The sequence below is a fragment of the Pleurodeles waltl genome, chromosome 4_2 (assembly GCF_031143425.1).
Source record: "Pleurodeles waltl isolate 20211129_DDA chromosome 4_2, aPleWal1.hap1.20221129, whole genome shotgun sequence".
Classification (NCBI taxonomy): Eukaryota; Metazoa; Chordata; class Amphibia; order Caudata; family Salamandridae; genus Pleurodeles; species Pleurodeles waltl.
The window spans coordinates 498,889,523-498,912,047 of NC_090443.1; the positions used below are offsets into that span (position 1 = coordinate 498,889,523).

The window sequence follows — 22,525 nt, forward strand, 5'->3', positions numbered from 1 at the left end:
AGGATTGTCAGGTAGAATCTACACCTCCCACCCTAAAAAGGAAGGCATTATGTATAGTTCTGTGCTTTAATTTCACAGCCTTGAAAATGCAGAAAGTTGTAGAGTTGATTTTAATCTAGCCTGAAACATCAGGAGACAGTAGCTTATTAGAAAGGGTCATGATGACCTCAGAGAAGACGGCATCGTCCATATTACAAATTGTGGTTGGGGGTTGTTTGTGAGGTGCTGGGGCTGTTGGCAATTGGTGAAATGTGAGGGTCGGATGGAGCCCAGGTGTTACACTACTATCCTTGGGTTCTAGAGTAACATGCTACTTCCCGAAAAAGCACTCCAATACCTCGTCAGAGGTCACAAGCAGTCTATAAATACATTTATAGTTACATTTTCCCCATTAACCTGTTTTCTACATTTCTATGTTTTTACCTCTCTAGTTTCCACATTTTCCTTCACATGTTTTAATTTGCTCTTTTATTGAGTATTTTTCCACGAATTTGTAAGTCATATGGCACACCAATGTACTAATCAAAGGCTTGGTTGGTCTCAGGTAATAATGTTCTCCTCGGAATCATACTACCTGAATAAAAAGTATTGAGACTTAAAATGAACAAAAAAGCCACAGATTTCCTGCTCATATGGAAACCATGACAATTTGCTCCAATAAGGCATTTCTCAGGTCAAAATACCTATAGATTATCAGTACTTTGTGGATTTACAGCAATTACCATTTCCAAAATATAACAAATCAGAGGGTTTTGTGTCACATAATTTGGGATAATGGTCATCAATGTAAATGGACTAACATCATCAATAGGGAGGAACAAAGAACTACAACAACCAGTGGTTAATGTCACCAATTAACTCCAGTGCCAACTATAACCATTCGGGTGACAGTAAATAAGACAAAATCTGTACTACAAATGTAATTGGTCCTTTTTATGTAGTGAGAAACAACACCAATGTTGCTGAAAGCAAATCAATGATGAGCCTCCCATTCTGACTAATGCCAGGAGTGTACCCTGGAAGCTGCTGTCACCAATGGGAACTTTAAGTTAAACCCAGATATATTAGTACATTTAAAACACTGACCCTGCAAGTTAAAAAATATGTTCATTTGCCAACTCACTATTGATCATTTAGCATGCAACTTACAATTTTGAAATGTAAGAAATTTGTAGAACCTATATTAACGATTTTATTATCTGTCTAACAGACCAGAAAATTGTTTCTATTAGTTCAAAAACTGAAAAGACAATCTAGAATGCTGTTAGAATTTATCTTTCAGGAGGCCATTTTTAAGAAGTTGAAAAAAGCAATTTTCTGAAATCCCTGCTATTTAATTCATCGTATCAGCAAAAGCCATTAAAGCGAGACATAAATGTACATTACATGGATAAAAACACAGAACTATAAAATATCATGAAAAACAATAAAAGCCAGCAAAAAGAGAGAAAATCATCATGTTCAGGGCACAAGACATTCTGACATCACAAATATAAATCTCCATAGCGCTTCCTAATGGTAAATTAAACTGTTAACAATTTTTGTATTGCATAGCAAATATCTATTGTACAAAGTTGCTGCAAAACACAAGCCCTTCCTAATGGTGTCTCAAATTAGAATTACGCAAAATAGGGACCAAAATGTAAAACGGAGGTGCAGAGTACAAGGAACAAAACAGTATAAAGTGACCTGTGCTATGCTTAGAGACATTACCACAGTTACAAGAAGGTAGATCGTGTTTCCAAAGCCCTTGCAGGGGGAAAGATAACTTAAAATGCAATGTGCATAATTTAAAAAGAGAAAGATACAAACAGTGGGTAGGGTTCACAATCTAATCTAAGTAAGGTTCCAAGCTCCTTGTTGTTGACACCAGTAGTGGCTGGTGACTGAAAGCAGTGGTGGGGCACAAATACAAGATGGAATTACACATTGTGAGAGAGCCTCACTACCCACGTATTTCCATTCACCTACTCACCCACTGCCTTTTGTCATCTACCCATTTACTCATCCACATTGTCATCCACTGCCATTCCTACAACTCTTATACACAGACACCCACATTTTCTCAGCCACTCTGTCAAGCCCTGCAAACACATTCAAACAAACACACATTGCCTCACCCATCCAGTATCCAGCAGTTTCAGTGATAAAAGGTACACGTTTATTTGAGCTGCAGATGTCATGTTTAATATGACATATCATGTCATTTTAGTCTGCAGAAGAAATAAAACAATAACTAGCCATGATAAATTACTGGAACCATTGCTGCCTTTGAGAGACAAAATCACCTACAGAGGCAGTGAAAGGAGAGGACAGCTGAGAGAACAGATTTTTTTCTTATGGTCTGTAAAAAAGATAGAGCTCCAACGTACTTGTGTGCAGGGTTGTCTTTGGCATATTTATGACTTGAGGTCTTCAGGTCACACTCCTGTCTCCCAGAGAGCCATGGATGGAATTATTTATTGTATTTATTCCATTTCTCTGCCACGGACTGCTTGTAATGCAGGAAAAGGGTATTTTCTTTGTGTAATTCCACATTCTTTTAATAAAATGTGACCTCTGCTACGTAGACCCTTCTGATCCCGCCACACCATTTGAGTAAATAGGAAAGGGTGGAGAATAATATCGGAGTGACATGAAGTTTTCAGAAACCCGGGCTGAACAAAAAACACTCCAGGCTATTTACTATCAGGGTTTCTGGTGGAGGAGGAGATAAGCCTGGGACGTCACTGCGTTCTGAGAAAACGTAAGGGCTTTGCGTGGGCAAGCCCTGTCAGCCCCACTGTGCAGCTTTCGGCCACATACTGATGCAGGTGCTGTGGGGCTTTTCAAAGTGCACAACTTTCACTTGGAAAATGTTGTGCAGAAAATGTTTTACTATCATCATGTAATTAAATATATGCTTCACTAGAGAGGCCAGAAAAGGCTAGGGGCGCAGCCCCTTAGCCCTTGAACATCAGCCGCCTCTGGTTGACACCAAAGCCTATTAAACAACTGTCTCCTTGAACTGGGCCCTCTCCAATCGTAAGTTCTTATAGTGATCTAAATAACGCTGTTTGACTACTTCTTTGTATTTAAGCATTATATTGTGTGTATTTTTGTACATGTCTGGAAGACTAGGGCCTCAAAGGTTTTTCTCAAACAGGAGAGCTAGGGAATCTGGTCTGCCCGGTAAAGGGCGAAACAATCATAGATACAGGTTCTGACGAGACCCGCCTCTGGGGTTCCCCAGCTCTGAATCCGAAGTGATAAAGGAGCGAGCCCAATCGAATCTACAAGTACAGTAACCCTAATTCATTGTGGCATATGAAGGTGGCAGCACCTCTAGCAAGTGACAGCAGTCTGTGTGTAAAGCAGTTTTCAACATGCTGGAGAACTACCACATTACAATACTCCTTTTGCCCCACACCATATGCCCCTGCCGAAATACATTTGCTTTTACATATACTTATCTCTTTAATTCTTTCTGCCTTATTCTGCATGCAAATTTGCAAACAGCCTCAATACTCCTGCTATACTGTTGAGATCTCAGGGGCAGTAACGAGTTCCAGCTAAAGGACAAGATAAAAAGGACCCCCAGATAAGTAAAAGATTTAATCATCTCCAAGTGTTTCCCCAATAACAAAGCACTTGGACTTTGTCCTTGGTCGACTACAGGCAATGATTTGCCTCTAGGACCAGGTCTTTCATATAGGTTAGAATGGAGTTCAATAAACTCTGTAGGCCGTTTGCTGTGTGGGCCAGAAGCAGTGAGTCATCCACGTAAAATAAAATGGGTAGTTGTTGACTTCCCATATGTGGTGTATTTTTTCCTTTATCCACTGGGTATTTATTAATCCCATTTATATAGAGTGGGAGAAGAAAGGGGCCAAAATACTCCCTAATCTGATTCCCAGAGGGGAGCTAATATGGGGTGTGCACTCACCTGAGGGACCATTGCAGACCCTCACCATTAAATCCTGGTGTAAACACTTTGTAAGAATAAGGAGTTTCTTTTCAACACCCACCAGTTCCATTAAATCCCATAACTTAGAATGGTTCACTAAGTCAAACGCACTTGATAAACTGAAAAAGACCAGATGCAATATTGTTTTCTTAAACCCAGTTTTCCAAACGGGACAAAACCACATGACACAATATTGTAACACTAGAATCTAACAATGAAATTGGCCTATAACAGGACGGCAATGATGTATATCCCTTTTTAAAAATAGATTCCTGTAGGGCAGCCATTGTCGTCCTTAAGATAGGACCGGTCATAGTGGATCTAAAAACTTTTGCTAAGAAGGGAGCCCACTGATTAATATTGGATTTAAAAATATCCACAGGGACGCCGTGAGGTCCAGTTCCCTCCACGAGGATCACATTTTCCAATAGCCGACACCATTCTTGGATGTCTATTGGAACTGGGAGGTCTTCCAAGTTTTGGGAAATCAGACACTTGCCCTTTCCTGTATTAGTAATCTTGTTTTGTGAATGAAAAATCTAGCTCTGAGAAGAAGGGATGGTTAACTATTTCCCAGAACTTGATATTGTCCCTTGCCCTCCCTGCTGCGGCAAGATCTTCCCAACCTTGATTCCTTATATTGTATTTTCACCCATGTAAGGTGGCTTTATATAGCCTTTATATAGCCTTCTTGTATCCTTAACATCTTGTGTTAAGCGAGGGTGGGTTTCAAGAGCCACCATCAACTGTTTATGGGTGTTCGAACAAGCTGAATTAAACCATCGGAGAGAGGGAGACTCCACCCGGAGCCTATTAGAAGTTAAAATGTCCGATATAGACCTACATATGTTAAACTCGACTTGTATAATGTCAGACCCCATCTCCTGAGTTAGGAAGGTTAAAATAGAGTCCATGTTCTCAACCACAGTGTCTTGATTAAATGCAATTGGGTCAACCTTGTCCCATTCTATTCTTAGACATTTGTTCTTTAAATAGTCTATCCTGCAGGGCTTATTCTGAGGGACCTTTGGTTTATTACAGGAATTCAATGTCATAATAAGAGGATTATAGTCACTTGCACATTTACTAGCCACTTTAAAATCTAGAAGTAGGGGAAAAAGCTTGGCCGATATCATAATTTAGTCAATTGTACTCACTGTGTAGTTTCACATAACATTTGGGGTATAAACATTCTCTCTACAAGCCATGTCTCTGGGAAAAATTAAATGATACTTCAGGACAAGAGTGTTAAGTGCCTCACCATATACTGTATGCTTAAAATATCTAACGTTTTCATTCTTTTGATTCGTAAAACCACACGATTGCCAGTATGTTGACATATGTAATAAAACCTGCACCCATATTATGTAGACAGTATGTTTTGTTTCCTGATACATATCTTCCAGATACTGATCAAGTTGGTCTATCACTATACTTCAGCCCTGATTACAAATATTATAATGAATAAATTCAAAGGCATTAACAAACCTAACCCCGTTAGGATTTTAGAGCATGTTCATGCAATGTTCCAAGAAATAAGACTGAGATCATCCAAAGCTGGGCAAGAGTCTTGGACTACAGGCAACTCTGCTTCATCCTGTAGTTGATAAATTCTAAATGGCAGAGGATCAGGCTCAAAATCTTGAACTGGGGAGCAACTCTACTTAATCCTGTGGTTAGACAGTTCCCTGTGTCATATGTTCAGAATCAACTTCCCCTATAATCTAACAAGCTGGCATAGTCGAGGTATCCTGCAAAGCCAGTCAGTCAATCATTTCCATCCCCTCCATTACATCATATTGATTGCTCACAGAGACGTTGTAAAGATTCTGCAAATTAACATACACAGTCTTACCCCTTTGCACAGGAATACAATTACTTGGCATGGGGAACACAGGGAGGTAGAAAAAAAAGACTAAAAAACAAGAGTGGCCCGCACACCCACTTGATTTTAGGCCAAGTAATTTAGGCAGTATAAAAGATAGTTTACAAGCATCAGGTCTCTAAAATTTAGGACTACCCAGTTACCTTTTGATTCTTTTTCAGATTTGCCAATCCACTCTACTCTACGAGTAGAAAGAATTTAGTTGTGCAAATTGCCATAGCGGCCAGATTGATATCATAGCCAGTGAGCAGTCTTACGTTTTAAAGCCTCACTATCCTCCTTCATCCCAAAAGTAATTGCTGGAACATTTTCTAATACAATCATATAATGGGGTGCCATCAGGTGGCAGCTGCAAACTCCGTGTGTATACAATAATTATGATTTTGGTTTGGATTTTGATTATGAACCTCTTTTACACATGACAAGTCGCTAGGACCCATATGTCCAACAGATCTCATCTGAATGTCCAAGCCTCCTCATGGTTGGGATTAGGCAGCAGCATTAGCAGATTCATTAGGTCTCTCACTGGATTTACTAGCCACATTTAAAGGAGATGGTTGACATTTGTATGGATGGTAATGAGTCTACCACTTCTTCAGATCTACCAGTTGCATGATCTCTTCTGTTATCTGTAGGGATCAGAGGCATGGATACTTACTCCTGCTGGTGTTTCATCAGAACCTTGATCTTGGATTCTAACTTAATACAAAAGCCATTCATTAGTGCTTCTACTTTGAGTAAAAACTGGTTTAGGGTATCCATGACTAAAATGGTATCTTTTGTTAATCTGTCTTGACCATTCCTTTGTTTGGCCTCTTCCGGTGATTTTACCCCATTGCCATTTTCAATTGATTCCCCCCAACGCAGGTACACTTCCTGTGGGAGCTGATTTCCTCTGCGATATGACTTTAGCGTCCCTTCTTTTTTTTGGTGGAGGAGGGCTTGCTATAATTGAAATGTTCCCCCCTTGTGCTTCCCAGGAACCATGTATGGAAAGGCAAGGCTCAACTCTCTCAGTAGTTCAGACACCACTCCAACAGCCTGCCATCATCATGAGGCAAGGGGCTCTTTGGATTAGGCTCCCGTTTATCAGCTATGATGACCTTCAATTATATGTCAGGACCGGTGGCTTGGATTATGCCTTCTTTCTTCACTTTATTTTCAACAGGAGCAATTTTAAGGATAACAAACTACCTTTCCGGTAACCCCAGGGAAAGCCAAAAACAACAATAGCCAACCACAGCACAGTATCCATATTACAGTTTCACAATGCTATCCATGCGCCCTCTTTTTTCGCTGCTGCAGCAGCAGTTAAATCCCCTTAGTTTCCACCACTCTTATTTTTTTTGATATGTGTGCGCTTTACGTATTATTGTATGATCCGGAGCGACGGGTTTGCATCTCCCGCTTCCTTTATTGTGCATTAACCTTTCTTTGCAGGGCACAGGGGAGAATCAGTACAATTCTCCTTACATGGTGGTATGACGTGGGCCGCAATGGTGTGGTTCTCCCCGCCGGACGACAGAGGGCAGTCTCGGACTTCTGGTCTTCTGCAGGCTCTGGGCTTTCTGTCTGCATTTCCGCAGAGTTCCCAGAGCGTTGCAGAACCTTGACCAATCGCCTGCTGTATAAGGAAATGCCTCCTTGGCATGGTTGCCCCCTGACTTTTTGCCTTTGCTGATGCTATGTTTACAATTGAAAGTGTGCTGAGGCCTGCTAACCAGGCCCCAGCACCAGTGTTCTTTCCCTAACCTGTACTTTTGTATCCACAATTGGCAGACCCTGGCATCCAGATAAGTCCCTTGTAACTGGTACTTCTAGTACCAAGGGCCCTGATGCCAAGGAAGGTCTCTAAGGGCTGCAGCATGTCTTATGCCACCCTGGAGACCTCTCACTCAGCACAGACACACTGCTTGCCAGCTTGTGTGTGCTAGTGAGGACAAAACGAGTAAGTCGACATGGCACTCCCCTCAGGGTGCCATGCCAGCCTCTCACTGCCTATGCAGTATAGGTAAGACACCCCTCTAGCAGGCCTTACAGCCCTAAGGCAGGGTGCACTATACCATAGGTGAGGGTACCAGTGCATGAGCATGGTACCCCTACAGTGTCTAAACAAAACCTTAGACATTGTAAGTGCAGGGTAGCCATAAGAGTATATGGTCTGAGAGTTTGTCAAACACGAACTCCACAGCACCATAATGGCTACACTGAAGACTGGGAAGTTTGGTATCAAACTTCTCAGCACAATAAATGCACACTGATGCCAGTGTACATTTTATTGCAAAATACACCCCAGAGGGCACCTTAGAGGTGCCCCCTGAAACTTAACCGACTATCTGTGTAGGCTGACTAGTTCCAGCAGCCTGCCACACTAGAGACATGTTGCTGGCCCCATGGGGAGAGTGCCTTTGTCACTCTGAGGCCAGTAACAAAGCCTGCACTGGGTGGAGATGCTAACACCTCCCCCAGGCAGGAGCTGTAACACCTGGCGGTGAGCCTCAAAGGCTCACCCCTTTGTCACAGCACCGCAGGACACTCCAGCTAGTGGAGTTGCCCGCCCCCTCCGGCCCGGCCCCCACTTTTGGCGGCAAGGCCGGAGAAAACAATGAGAATAACAAGGAGGAGTCACTGGCCAGTCAGGACAGCCCCTAAGGTGTCCTGAGCTGAGGTGACTAACTTTTAGAAATCCTCCATCTTGCAGATGGAGGATTCCCCCAATAGGGTTAGGATTGTGACCCCCTCCCCTTGGGAGGAGGCACAAAGAGGGTGTACCCACCCTCAGGGCTAGTAGCCATTGGCTAATAACCCCCCAGACCTAAACACGCCCTTAAATTTAGTATTTAAGGGCTACCCTGAACCCTAGAAAATTAGATTCCTGCAAACTACAAGAAGAAGGACTGCCCAGCTGAAAACCCCTGCAGAGGAAGACCAGAAGACGACAACTGCCTTGGCTCCAGAAACTCACCGGCCTGTCTCCTGCCTTCCAAAGATCCTGCTCCAGCGACGCCTTCCAAAGGGACCAGCGACCTCGACATCCTCTGAGGACTGCCCCTGCTTCGAAAAGACAAGAAACTCCCGAGGACAGCGGACCTGCTCCAAGAAAGGCTGCAACTTTGTTTCCAGCAGCCTTGAAAGAACCCTGCAAGCTCCCCGCAAGAAGCGTGAGACTTGCAACACTGCACCCGGCGACCCCGACTCGGCTGGTGGAGATCCAACACCTCAGGAGGGACCCCAGGACTACTCTGATACTGTGAGTACAAAAACCTGTCCCCCCTGAGCCCCCACAGCGCCGCCTGCAGAGGGAATCCCGAGGCTTCCCCTGACCGCGACTCTCTGAAACCTAAGTCCCGACGCCTGGAACAGACCCTGCACCCGCAGCCCCCAGGACCTGAAGGACTGAACTTTCACTGGAGAAGTGACCCCCAGGAGTCCCTCTCCCTTGCCCAGGTGGAGGTTTCCCCGAGGAACCCCCCCCTTGCCTGCCTGCAGCGCTGAAGAGATCCCGTGATCTCTCATTGACTAACATTGCGAACCCGACGCTTGTTTCTACACTGCACCCGGCCGCCCCCGCGCCGCTGAGGGTGAAATTTCTGTGTGGGCTTGTGTCCCCCCCGGTGCCCTACAAAACCCCCCTGGTCTGCCCTCCGAAGACGCGGGTACTTACCTGCAAGCAGACCGGAACCGGGGCACCCCCTTCTCTCCATTCTAGCCTATGCGTTTTGGGCACCGCTTTGAACTCTGCACCTGACCGGCCCTGAGCTGCTGGTGTGGTGACTTTGGGGTTGCTCTGAACCCCCAACGGTGGGCTACCTTGGACCAAGAACTGAACCCTGTAAGTGTCTTACTTACCTGGTAAAACTAACAAAAACTTACCTCCCCCAGGAACTGTGAAAATTGCACTGTGTCCACTTTTAAAGTAGCTATTTGTCAATAACTTGAAAAGTATACATGCAATTGAAATGATTCAAAGTTCCTAATGTACTTACCTGCAATACCTTTCAAACAAGATATTACATGTTAAATTTGAACCTGTGGTTCTTAAAATAAACTAAGAAAAGATATTTTTCTATACAAAACCTATTGGCTGGATTTGTCTCTGAGTGTGTGTACCTCATTTATTGTCTATGTGTATGTACAACAAATGCTTAACACTACTCCTTGGATAAGCCTACTGCTCGACCACACTACCACAAAATAGAGCATTAGTATTATCTCTTTTTACCACTGTTCTACCTCTAAGGGGAACCCTTGGACTCTGTGCATGCTATTCCTTACTTTGAAATAGCACATACAGAGCCAACTTCCTACAGTCAACGTCCACAGGGGTCTGTATTTGCTCATAGTCTGATCGGGGCTTCGTTCTTGCCATAGAGACAATGCACTGACTGCCACGCCTGCTGGGGGGGCGGGTCTGTATGAAACTAATCCCCAGGGCCCCCTTTTAAGGCAGCAATCCCGTCTGTTGACTGTTTCCTTCAGTATGAATGTTTTCTCTGGCATTACTGTCTAAATAGCCCTGTCTGATACAGAGTTGAGATACCTTCTGGCACAGTTTTTTTTTTTTTTTTTTTTTAACAAATTTTGTTGCGTTTATTGCATTTTAGGAAAATGACAACCGGACTTTGCCTATAGCATGTCATGAAACTGATCTTTGTCTATTAAATGATGATACATGTGGTATCCAAGACAGTACAATACACAGCATATTCTTATAAAGCAGACATAATACAACTCAACATTAAACTGTATCCCCCCTCCAGCCACGTACTGGTTCATGTCACCCAACTGCGAGTTACTATTATGTAGCGACCTAATCGTGGGATTCGGTCATTGTCGGCTTCCTTACATTGAAGGACTGTTATTAGAGGTCTGTCTAAGCAGCCAGTTTCCTCAGAAGGGCTTAAGTATTCTCATCTCTGATGAAATATACATGGGGCAACCTCTTTGCATTAAAGAGCTCATCCGATATAAGGGTGCTGCAGGTGTTCCTTCGTTAGTGTTAAAAGCTGTACCTGGTTTGTATCCTGGGCTGTGAACCCCTCTAATAGGGCATCCCACTCTAAGGCAATGGGCTTTTTGCAGAGGCAGCGTTATTCCTCGCGACAGAGAGCATTGCTTTCAGCAAGCCCCCAGTGTACCACCTCGCCCCTCCACCTAGATAGTTTCGGTGCTGTTGGAGCCTTTCATTGCTGAGTAATAAGGCCCTTTGCTACAATTCCCATACTGCCCTGGAGCCCCACGATCGTGGGTGCAATCAGAGTATGCATTGTGCTATGGTATCCCACTGGTCCATTCCGTCATATCTTTCAATGCCGCCACCACCCCACTCCAGTATTTGGAAAGGCGGGGGCACACCCATAGCATGTGCAGGAGTTCAGACTCCAAGGCCCTACAGCGGGGACAGTCAAAGGACAGGGTTGGAAATATTCTGGCCAGTCTATGCGGAGTGAGGTATGCTCTGTGGCGGATACAGTACTGTATAAATGTAAATCTAGAATTGCACACAATACCTTTGGGATATCCAAGTATTCGTGCCCAGTCTTTATTAGGGATTTCCCACAGGAGGTCCGCTTACCATTTTTGTTTTAACGGAGCTAGTGATACATTCATGATATTCCGTAGTCCCCAGTATAGCCATCGGACTAGATGTCTCCCATTCACCATGGTGTGGACTGCCCGAAGGAGCTCATGTATTCTAGGATCACCACCATTTGGGGCTCAGTGCTGTCATACATTTCGGACCATGCTGGTATGTATTAGGAATAGTGTCTCGGGAAGGCCATGTAGGTCCGTGAAATCAGCGTGGCAATTAACGTGCTGTCCTGGAACAGGGCCCCAACCATTGAAACCCCTTCTTTCTCCCATGGTGACAGCAGGTGTGCCATGAGTGTGCCAGATGTCGTGGGGACAGGGCGGCAGTTTAAGTGTGTACAGTGCAGCAATCGCAGTGTACTACAGCGCTCGCTTCCAGTATGCAAGCGCTATCTGCAGCAGGAATGGACGTAGTTGTCGGGGGGGGGGGGTTAATTCCAGGACACATCAGCCTGTGCAGTTGCCCACGGCTGATCTGAGTCAGCGTGTAACCTATTTCCAACAGATTGCACCCGGCCAACCAATATGATAGCCATTGCAACTGCCCTACTATGCAGTATGATTTAAAGTCAGGGGCTCCTAGTCCGCCCCTAGTCATGGGAAGCTGTAACTGCGCCAGCCCAACCCTACGCTGGCCTTTCCTCCAGATCAGATCTCCCAGCAGCATGTTCAATAGTCGGAACGTCCAAGCGGGTACCATCGCCGGGAGGCTTACAATGTAATATAAGAGGCACTGCAACTTGACCATCTTTGCTAGGGCCAGCTGGTCCACCACCGACAGGGCAAAGTGGTCCAGAAAGCAATCTGCTACTTAAGGAGGTTTATTTCCCTCATGAGGTTTCCCACAAGGGTATCCTTCCTGTCCCAATAAATGTTAATGCCTAAGTATAGAAATGTGTGCGCAGCTACTGGTAATTCTTTGCTATCAAACTTTAAGACTGAACCTATTAGGCTATCTGCAAAGCAGAATGTGCATGATTTTTCAATGCTAATGTGGAGGCCTAACAGCGCTCCAGAGGAAGTCAGCAGTTTGGGCACACCCCGCAGTCCGGCACTGAGATCTTAGAGGTAAATGATTATGTCATCTGCATATAAGGAGACAGAGTGCATCGTACGACCCAAGGGTATGCCCCACTATGCAGACTCCTCCTGGATATGCTGTGCCAGGGATTCCAATGCTAGATAAATAGGAGCAGTGATAACAGACAACCCTGCCTGGTCCCGCATTAGATCTGGTATGCACTAGAAGTATGGGGCCCCATCTTTGCTCTAGCTGTAGGTCCTGTGTACAAGAGAGCGGCCCACTTAAATAAGGCTTGTGGTATGTCAGCGTGTTAATATGGTCAGCATATAATCCCACCGGAAGGTGTCGAATGTTTGACGGACGTCCAAGGAGAGGCACCCTGCGAAGGGGTAAGCCCCTGTCCCCCGACATCACCTGGAACAGACTGCAAATATTCAGCGATGTACTGCGCTGAAGTACAAAGCCACACTGGTCTTTGTGTATCTGCCTCTGGAGCAGTGGGGGTAGCCTGCCAGCCAGTATTTTACTTAAGATTTTGTATTTAGTGTTCAGGAGGTAGAGGGGTCTGTAGGAAGTGAGCTCTGCATGTGGTTTATTCAGTTTTAGCAAAGATGTCACTCCTGCTTCCCTTGTAGTGGGAAGAAGCCAGCCCATGGTCAGCGAGGCATTATATAATTTTACAAGGCGTGCACCAGTTTGGAAGCATATGTGGAATAGAATTCCACTGACAGCCCGTCCGATCCCAGCATTTTATTTCTGGTTAGCCTTTTAATGGCGTCCCATATCTCTCCCACATTATAGGAGCCCTCAAGGTTTCCCTTTCATTTGATGCCACCTTAGGTAGTCGTGCTTGCCTAAGAAAAGTTTCTATGGGTGCCTGGGCAGGGGGCAGAGTACAACCCTGCATAGAAATCATGGAATGCTTCAAGATGAACCGCTGTGTGCTTAACACCCCGTGTGTTGGGTCTCGTAAGAATAGTATGGGTGTGGGCATAATGTCTGTGTGGGTCAAGTGATCCAGTAAGAACCCTGACTTATCGGCCTCTGCATGTAGCTTCCATGTGTAGAAGACGAAGATGTTCCAACAGTTCGGCATAATTAATGTGAGCCTCTTGCAATGCTCTCACGCCCTCGGCCTCAACATGAGCCTGCTGTCCCGAGGAGCTCAACCTGCTCTCCAATTGTGTAATCTCCCTTATGACCTCCTGTTGTGACCCCACCACTGCACCAATGTTGGACCCCCACACTAAAACCTTAAAGGCCTCCCATTCAACCACTGGATAATGTGCCGGTGTCAGCAAAATAGGTGTCTATGGTTGTTGCGATTGTCTCCCTGAACACTACATCTTCTAGCAGGGTTTAGTTGTAGGCACCATGTGGGTATTGGGGTTGGCACACTGCCCCATGAGACAGTCATCTCCACAGGAGTATGGTCTGAGTTAGTCTTTAGTAAGTGAGTGGTATGTGTCACTATTTGGGAGGAGTGTAGTGTGGCATAGGAATCTATCCAGGTGAGTGTGTAGCGTATGAGGATAAAAGTAAAAGGTATATTCCTGTGAAGAATCAATGTGACTGTGCCACACATCTGACAAGGCACAGCCTTCCATCCATTGCTTCAAAGCCCTAGATTGGTGTGCTGCAGTCGTGCCAGGTAGGGGAGGGTGTGATCTGTCTAATGTTGTATTCAGCACTGTGTTGAAATTCCCACCCAGTAACCAAGGGAGTGCTGTCCCCTTCGCTTAAATCTTTGATGTGTGTGCAAGGAAGATATCTTGTGTCTCCATCAAGAGTGCCCCTCAGAAAGACATAGCGGCCTTGCGTGTCAATCTTGGTGTCATGGAGTGCAAATGGGGTCCCGGCTCTTATCCATATAGCAGACCCCCTGGCAAAGGCAGACCAAGTAGTATTGAAGAGTTGACCTTTCCATTTCTCGCGCATCATCTGGGCCTTGTGATTGGATAGATGGGTCTCTTGTAGAAACGCTATATGTTCATGCCGCCTGTGTACCTGTGCTAGTACCCTGTGCCTCTTATGCACAGATCCAAGGCCCCTCACATTCCAAGTGATTATGTTATATGTACTCGGGACAGTGGTCATACGTAACAGAATTAAAGATCATGTCTCTCTCCTCAGTAGCCACAGTCATTTGTGAATGATCCCTTTCTACTACCTGGTGTGTGGCGTTAGGTGACGATGAATAACATACAATCCCCAAATTTGAATACAAGGTCCAGTATTTCAGAACTGCTAGATCAAACAATAAAACCATGAGCAACAAGGACTTAACCTAGTAACAGGTGTCTTCCCATGTGGGCTGCATGTGGCTATGCCCAGAAGCAAACAACAAACATGTTTGCATCAACATGTTTTTGGATGGGTAATGGGAGGTCCACCGGTCCCTGGTCCTAGTTGTTCGGTAAGAACGCTAAATAGCAGTATTCTCATTTTACGGGTTTAGGTACCGCACTTGCGGGAACCCAGTTTTCACCCCCTCCACCTATGAATGACAAACAAGGGGCCTTCTGTATGCTCATGGAACATTCCTTCAGGCCGTGGTCTAGAATTATATAGTTTTGCCAGAATGGGCTTACGACTGATCTGAGTTGATCGTGTCCATTGGCCCTTATCAAGAAATTCATTACATCAAATTGGGGGTAATCGGCGGCGTAATTGATGAAAAATGCACCAAGCTGCCAGTGGACTGAGAGTCCGAAGCACCTCCCTGCAATGAGCTTGAGCCAGTACGATTGTGACAGGATCCAAGAGAGGTCGCCACTGTGAGCGCTGCCCGTGCCCCTCTCTGGCCTATTGCAGTGTATGAGCTATCTTTGGGTCGCCCTGGATGATCACAGTTTCCTCCTGCGAGCCTTGCACTGGACATGTGAGTCTGGAAAATGGGTTTTCTGCCAGTCCCATGCTCCTCCGGTGTTTCAAAGAAGAAAGTGTGTGCCTCATGGGTCACCTTCATCTTCGCAGGAAACAGCAGGGCATATTGTAGTCCCACGGAGGTCATTTCTTTCTTGATTTCTTGAAATGTTGAGCATTTCCTTTGGACTGCTAATGTATACCCTAGAAATAGAGAGACTTTAGCATTCTCTACGTGTATGGGGGCCTTTTCATGTGCCACTCGCAGCAATGTGTTGTGGTCTTTGAAGTTTAAGGTCTTTGCCACCATGGGTCTAGGTCTTGCCCCTGGGATGGGCCGTCTGGTGGGAAAACGGTGTGCTTTCCCCACTACGAATATTTAAGCAAGGCCAGATGGGGCAACCACTGTTCGGAACAAGTCCTCAATACATTTGGAGGGATTACGGCCCTCTACGCCCATTATACTGACATTTTTCCTTCAGGCTCTTCCCTCCACATCATCTGCTCGGTCTTGCAGCCGCTACATTTGAAGGAGCAGGGTATTAAGTTGAGTGGTATGGTCCGTCTGATCTGGGACCCGGGCCAAGATAGCTTGCTCATTTATTTTGATCTTATCTGACATTTTTCACTGATCGTCTTTTAGTATACTAATATCCATTGTCATCTTACCCAGGCAAGTTTCTATTACCACCTGTGACTCGCATATCTCCTGTAGTAGAAGGTCTAGTTTGTCGGCTTGGGTAGTCAGGACTGTAGGGGTGATGACATCCTCAGGTGCTCGGGCAACAGAGCTTTCAGAGGGTGTTGATCCGGACCGAGATCGGTGCTTCAGCTTTATTTTTAGTGCGACCCATAATGGTATCGTTGGGAGGGATGACACTGACAAGCCAAGTGCAGTCACACTGACTATGAAGGCTGCAATCTGAACGTTTACAATGGCCTGGCAAGATCTACTGGCAACTACTTCCTTTTGGCGCTTTGATAGCAGACGCAGTGTGGTTGCTGCTGTATACCTTCAGCCATGCAGTACTTTCTGCCCATCATCTGGGGTTCAATGTGAGCATGCCACAATGTAGTCACCACTTGGAGGAGTATGTGTGCGCAACGATTTCTTGTAGTGCGCTATGGCCAGGTGTAATATTTTCCTATTCACGCAGATACTTGCAAGTTGCTGAGTGTGGTGGTCAATGTCACAATGCCGCGGGGGCAGCCACCACCCGAGCCTGGCCTTCCATGCGCCGTAGCACCAGCATGGATGGAATACTACGGAAGTGCAGGTTTCTGCTGCTGTGGGAACAAGTAGTTCCAGGTATTAGTGCCAATCAGGTCGGTTAGGTGCAAGCGCTTGGAAAACTCAGTAACAGTCACATGATGGCCAGGCACTCTCTTCGTCGCCGTCTGGGCATCTGGCCACACCTACATCAGATCTGGGCTCACTCGGCCCGGGGCCTAAGGGTATAGGCCATAGCCACCACGCTGCTCACCCAGGTCATCCAGGGTATTCCGTGGGAGCCCCACGGAATGCGGTTTCAGTAGTTAGTAATCCTTTCACTTCGGTGTTCATTTGGGTGGTGTCGTCTGGCTTTGAAGGTGCTTCGTTTAGGTATGAATGACAGGATATGTGGGCCGGGTCTGGTAACTACAGGTTATGTGACCACCATCTTGATGGCTAGCCACACCCCCCACCTTCTGGGGCAGTTTATGTATACTGTTATTATTAGTCCCTGCCTTGATTATGTTGTACTCCCTATCCGAGTTGGCCGCAAATTGTGGCCACATTTTGCAACTTACTGCACCACTGGGACCGGCCCAGGCTACTCTCACTCCAACCCCTTAGACCTCTGGTGGGGTTGGAGGGGTGCGTTGGTCCCTTTTTTTTTAGTCTGACTCTGACCAATAAGTGCTAGTTTACTAGCCTACACTGCGCTCTATCATGGAGGACACTGAGCCCATTGTTTATGAGGAGGAAGCCTCCACCATTATGCCGTTTGACGCAGAGTTTTATGAGGCGGTTGATGCGTCCATCCAACAAACACTCTCCATGGCCCTCGCCCCTTTGGCGGAGAAAGTGGATAAACGGACTCCAGCCTATAAACAGGAGTCAGGGTCACCTCCTGACCAATCGTGCTCCGCCCACCCAGCGGTTAGGTGCCCTTTGGAGCAGGGCATTGATAGGGACGCCTTTGAGCACCTTAAACAGGCCTTACTACAACAGCAGCCTCACTTGCAAGATCTGGAACCCCTAGACCTATTCTGCAAGCCCCCGTCCCCTCCGGATGGGGACGGCTCACAAGTTGACTCGGATAGCGATCCCAGACCTTCTCGCCCCTAGTGCCCCGCCCCGGGGAAGGCATCGCAAGCTCCTCAAGACAATTTGGTCACTGACATGCTTGATTTGGACAACCTGATCCATACCCATTCCGCCAAGTGGTCTCCTTGCAAGAAGTTGGCAACCTATGTAGCAGGTCACTTGAGAAACCACTGGACAAAGAGGTGTGTATGCCCGCCTTCACGTGGAATGCCCCCACCCGTCCCTTGTTGGCAAGATGGCTCAAACACTGGAGATAGATGAATGAATGAATACCTTCCTTGTGAAATTCATTTGGGATCCAAAGAAGGGCACTGACTGATCCTGGCGGTCGTGCAAGAATAAACGTTTGACGTCATTGGGCCCCTTACGAAGACTTTGGACATGGCCGAGGAGGCCAAGCTTTCGGATTCGCTCATCCAACCTGAGATTCTTTCTGGCTGGGCCCAACTTGCGGTTATACTCCTGGGGAATGCCAACTGCACCATAACAGCAGAAAAGAAAACATCTCTTTTGATCAAGGTGGCCCAAAAATTGGGTGACCTGGCATCTTCTGAGGCAGGACTGGCAGCACAAGGGGACTTGTTTGGGGACCCCTTCATAAAGGAACTTGAAGTTTGTGCAGACGTTTACCTCACTGGATAAGGTGCAGGCTTTCATTAATAAGATTTTTTCATCCAAGATTTTTGGGGGGGCTGGGCATGGTAGGGGGGCGCTCCCAAAGAGGCCAAGGCTTCCATCAAACACAGTGGCAAGATTCGACCCACTTTGGAAGTTTCTACCCCTCGTGCTGTTTACCATGGTCCCGAGGAGGCAGAGGTGGCGGACGTAGTTGTCTCCAGGGATCTTTCAAAGGTAAGGACTCTCCATTCTTCCCGTCTAAAGGTGGGAGGTCGGTTGCCACACTTTCTTCACAACAGGAGGGAACTGACATCCTATGGCTGGGTTCTCCAGACAGTCCATGGTTTTTGCTTGGAAGTCATGGGGACTCCGGTTCAGGTCACGGCCCGTAGACACTGATGTTTTCCAAGGCTCAATCTGCCTTGATCGACCAAGATGTTTCAGTGCTCCTCAAAAAAGGGGCAGTCACTTTGTCTACCCTTCATCCAAATGGTTTTGTCAGCAACCTGTTCCTAGTCGAGAAGAGAGACAGAGGGCAACGCCCTTTGTTCAACCTAAGGGACTTCAACGGGTGGCTAGTTTATCACCACTTAAAGATGGAGGGTATCTATCTCCTGCAAGATCTACTGGTTCCAGGGGACTGGCTAGTCTGGCTAGATCTCAAGAATGCTTACCTTACCATTCCATTCCATTCTTTCCACCTAATCACAGGTTTCTAGAATTCGTTTGGAACCATCAGGGCTTCAAGTTCCAAATACTTCCTTTTGGTCTGTCCTCTGCTCCTGGGTGCTTCACCAAGGTCCTCAAGCCCATAGTGGAGTTCATTTGGGGCAAAGGAATTGGGATGATCATCTACTTGGACAACATCCTTATAATCAAACCGTGTCCTCATGCCCTGTTGCATCATCTTCAGATGGCAATGGACTTGTTGGAAAGGCTGGGCTTTGTTATCAACGAACAAAAGTTGCTACTCCGCCCGCGGCAGAAGACTACCTTCCTCGGGTTTGTTATAGATTCTTAGTCCTCTACCTTGAGTCTACCAGCCAAGAAGATGACAAAGATCTGGCACGAGCTGAGGAAGACACTGGCGTGTTCTCAGACTTCCCTCAGAAATCTGGCTAAGTTGTAGGGCCTGCTGGTCTCCTCCAACCAAGCGATATTTACAGGCCACCTACACCAAATGAAGGTACCTACGAAAGGGTACGTCTTACTCTACTCAGATCCCTCTCAATGACGAAGTCTGAGAGGATATGAAATGGTGGCTGGATCACATGGAGACCTGGAATGGCAGGGCCATCTTCGGATTCAGCCCCACTTGGTGATCGCATCTGACGCCAGTCACTCGAGTTGGGGAGCCATTTGTGGAGGTGTTTCCACAAGAGGGAAGTGGTTGTTCGATGAAAGGCCACTTCACATAAATTGCCTGAAACTGTTGGCGGGGTCCTTTGTGGTCGGCTGTTGGACGAAAGACTGAATCAAGTGTTTGATCCTACTGAAGATGGACAATCTGTCGGTGGTTTGCTACATCAATTGGTTGGTGGCCCCTGGTCCACGTAACTGGCGGAAATGCCAAAGCAGTTCTGGGAGTACTGTCTTCATCCCAGGAGTTCACTGACAGCACAATATTTACCGGGGAGGTCCAACGAAGTGGCCAAATGGCATTCCAGACACCTGCAGGATCTCAGTGCCTGGCAACTTCATCTGGAAGTATACCAGATGATTAAAAAGTCGTGAAAATGTTTGCTTCTCATCTCGAATTTCACCTGGGCCAGTTCTTCAGTTGGAAACCGGATCCACAGGCGGCAGTGAAGGATTCTTTCCTCTAGGATTGGAGTGTGGAAGCAGGTTATGCCTTTCCACCATTCGCAATGCTAAAGAGATTGACAGCCCAAGTACGCAGACAGAAGTTGTGCCTGGTAGTGATTGTGCCCTTGTGGAGGTCTCAAGTGTGATTTCTAGTGATGCTGGAACTTTCTTGGGATTCTCCAAACCGTCTACCCTGGAGACTGGACATACTTCGGGATCCTCTATGGAATACTCACCACATGGTTCTAGAAGGGCAACTACCTCTTTTGGCATGGAGGATTACCGGAGTAGATGGATGATCAGATGACTTTCGGAGGCAGCTCAGAGTCTCCTCTCCAAGATCTGGGCACCCGGAACAAACAAACGGTATAAGTCTGCATGGGGATGTTGGTTGCGCTGGTGTTTGCAAAGGGATATTAATCCCCTGGAACCCGGCAACGGTCACCTGCCTATTGAGGGTCTTCCAGTGGGGGCGCATCCTTTGGTGAGGAAACGGATAAGGGGAGTATGTCTGTCAGTTTCACCTGATCCTGCCTAGGTACTCCTCATTGTGGGACATCAACCAAGAACTTTGTATTTTCCAGTCTTGGCCACACAATAAATACCTCTCTAGGAAACAACTGTCTGGTAAGTTGGCAATGTAATTATTTTTGGTCTATTGCAGCAGTGTTTCTGATGTTAGACTGCTGGATATTTCAGATAGAGTTTTTACCCCTGATGGAGTGACATTTCATATATCTAGAAGAACGAAGTGCCATTCCAGGTTGGTCTCCTATGCATAGTTTCCTCACAAACATAACCTCTGCGTTGTCAGATGCAATAAAGCTTATGAGGCTACCACAGAAGAGCTCAGACTGGCAGGTAAACAGCAATTATTTATCACTCTATGTAAACCGCTTAAGGCAGTTTTGTCTCCCACTATTGCACTATTGTAAGAGATATCCTGAAGGAGGTTGGACTCGACACTTCCAATCTTAGTGCACACTCAGCAAGACGTGCTACGGCTTCCAAAGCATTTGTCTTGGGAGCCCATTTGGAAGCTATCTTGAATGGGGCAGTTTGGTCTTCTGATTCTACATTCAAAGCATTTTACTTTAAACCTGTGGCTCATATGGCATCCACTGTGGTGGACAAGATTTGAACTGACATAATTCGAGCCTCCGGTCCTGACATAGAATGAAAAACGTCCTAGTTAGCATAACTGAAAGTTTCAATTCTATTAAGGACACAGAGGCGAGGATTATTTCCTCCCGTAGAAAAGAGGTGTTTCTTTTATTCCCATCCCTCTCTGTATTCAAACTTCTAATTATGATGCAACCAAAGGTTGCAACTAATTCTGCCTAATCTATCGATGGGGAGGCTATTTATCTTCATCGGAGTGAGAGAATCCTTTGTTGGGTAGAAGTAAAACTGCTCTTTCTATTCACCTATGAATTGTGTTGTTGTAATTATGCATTTCATAATGAATGCTGTAGTTAGTATAATACATTGATATGGTTTGCTGGAATAACGGACGTTTAGTAATGTTTATACTATTTATCTTCAAGGCGCAGGATTTACTGGTTGTGTTTTTCAGCAGAGAATGAGGCTTCTAAGCAAGACTAATAAGAAGGGTTGACTGTTTTCCATTCATATGGTTCCTGACACGAAGAAAGAGGCAACATGGACAGAGCTGTGGGACTATAATATGGACACTGTGCTATGAATGGCCTTTGTTGTTTGTGGCATTCCCTTGGGTTATGGGAAAGCTAGTTTGTTATCCTTAAAATGGCAGCTGTTAAAAATAAAGTGAAGAAAGAAGGCATAATCCTCGCCTCCGTGTCCTTAATAGAAATCAAACTTTTTGTTACACTAGCTAGGAAATTTTTCATTCTAAAGTAGGCTTCTGGACTTGCTGCTGCACAATGCCAATCCTTTCTTCTGAACTTTCTAGTTCTGATGTTATTACGCTGGTAAGGTACTTTACAATGGAAGATTGAGGTACAGAAGAATCACATTTCCTCTCCTTTAAAGGTGCAGCTTTTCTCGTCCCTATAGTTAAAAACGAACTGCAAAATTGAGGCCTACCGTGGTGCTCACCCTGTAGCACAGGCGATCTTACAGCAAGGCCAAGAGGGTTGGCCCAGCTTGGCCTCTTTCTAGCAATGATGGGCCCGTTCTTGGCCCAGTCTTCAATGCAAGACTCCCCAGGAGCTTAAAATCATATTGTCTGTTCACTGCCTCTCGTCCTGGCCTCTGTACTGCTGGGGGATGTAGTCCCACCCCAGCCATGCAATGTGGATGAAATGCGGGCAAAGGAGCACGTCCTGTTGTGCAGGAGTCCCCAGGCGCTTAAGAGTATGTCATCTGCCCACTGACCCTCCTCCTGGCCTCTGTAATGCTGGGGCATGTAGTCCGACCATGAGCAGCGATGCAATGGAGGTAAATTGCAGGCAACAGAGCGCTACTCATATCTACTCATGCACACATATCCTCACC

The 22,525-nt window shown here is 46.1% G+C and overlaps 1 protein-coding gene across 2 annotated transcripts in view; it reads right to left on the minus strand.

Moving 5' to 3' along the window:
• Window positions 1–22,525, minus strand: part of LOC138293005 (tetratricopeptide repeat protein 39A-like) — a 237,501-nt gene that overhangs the window by 46,465 nt on the left and 168,511 nt on the right. The gene's annotated exons all lie outside the window — the stretch shown is intronic.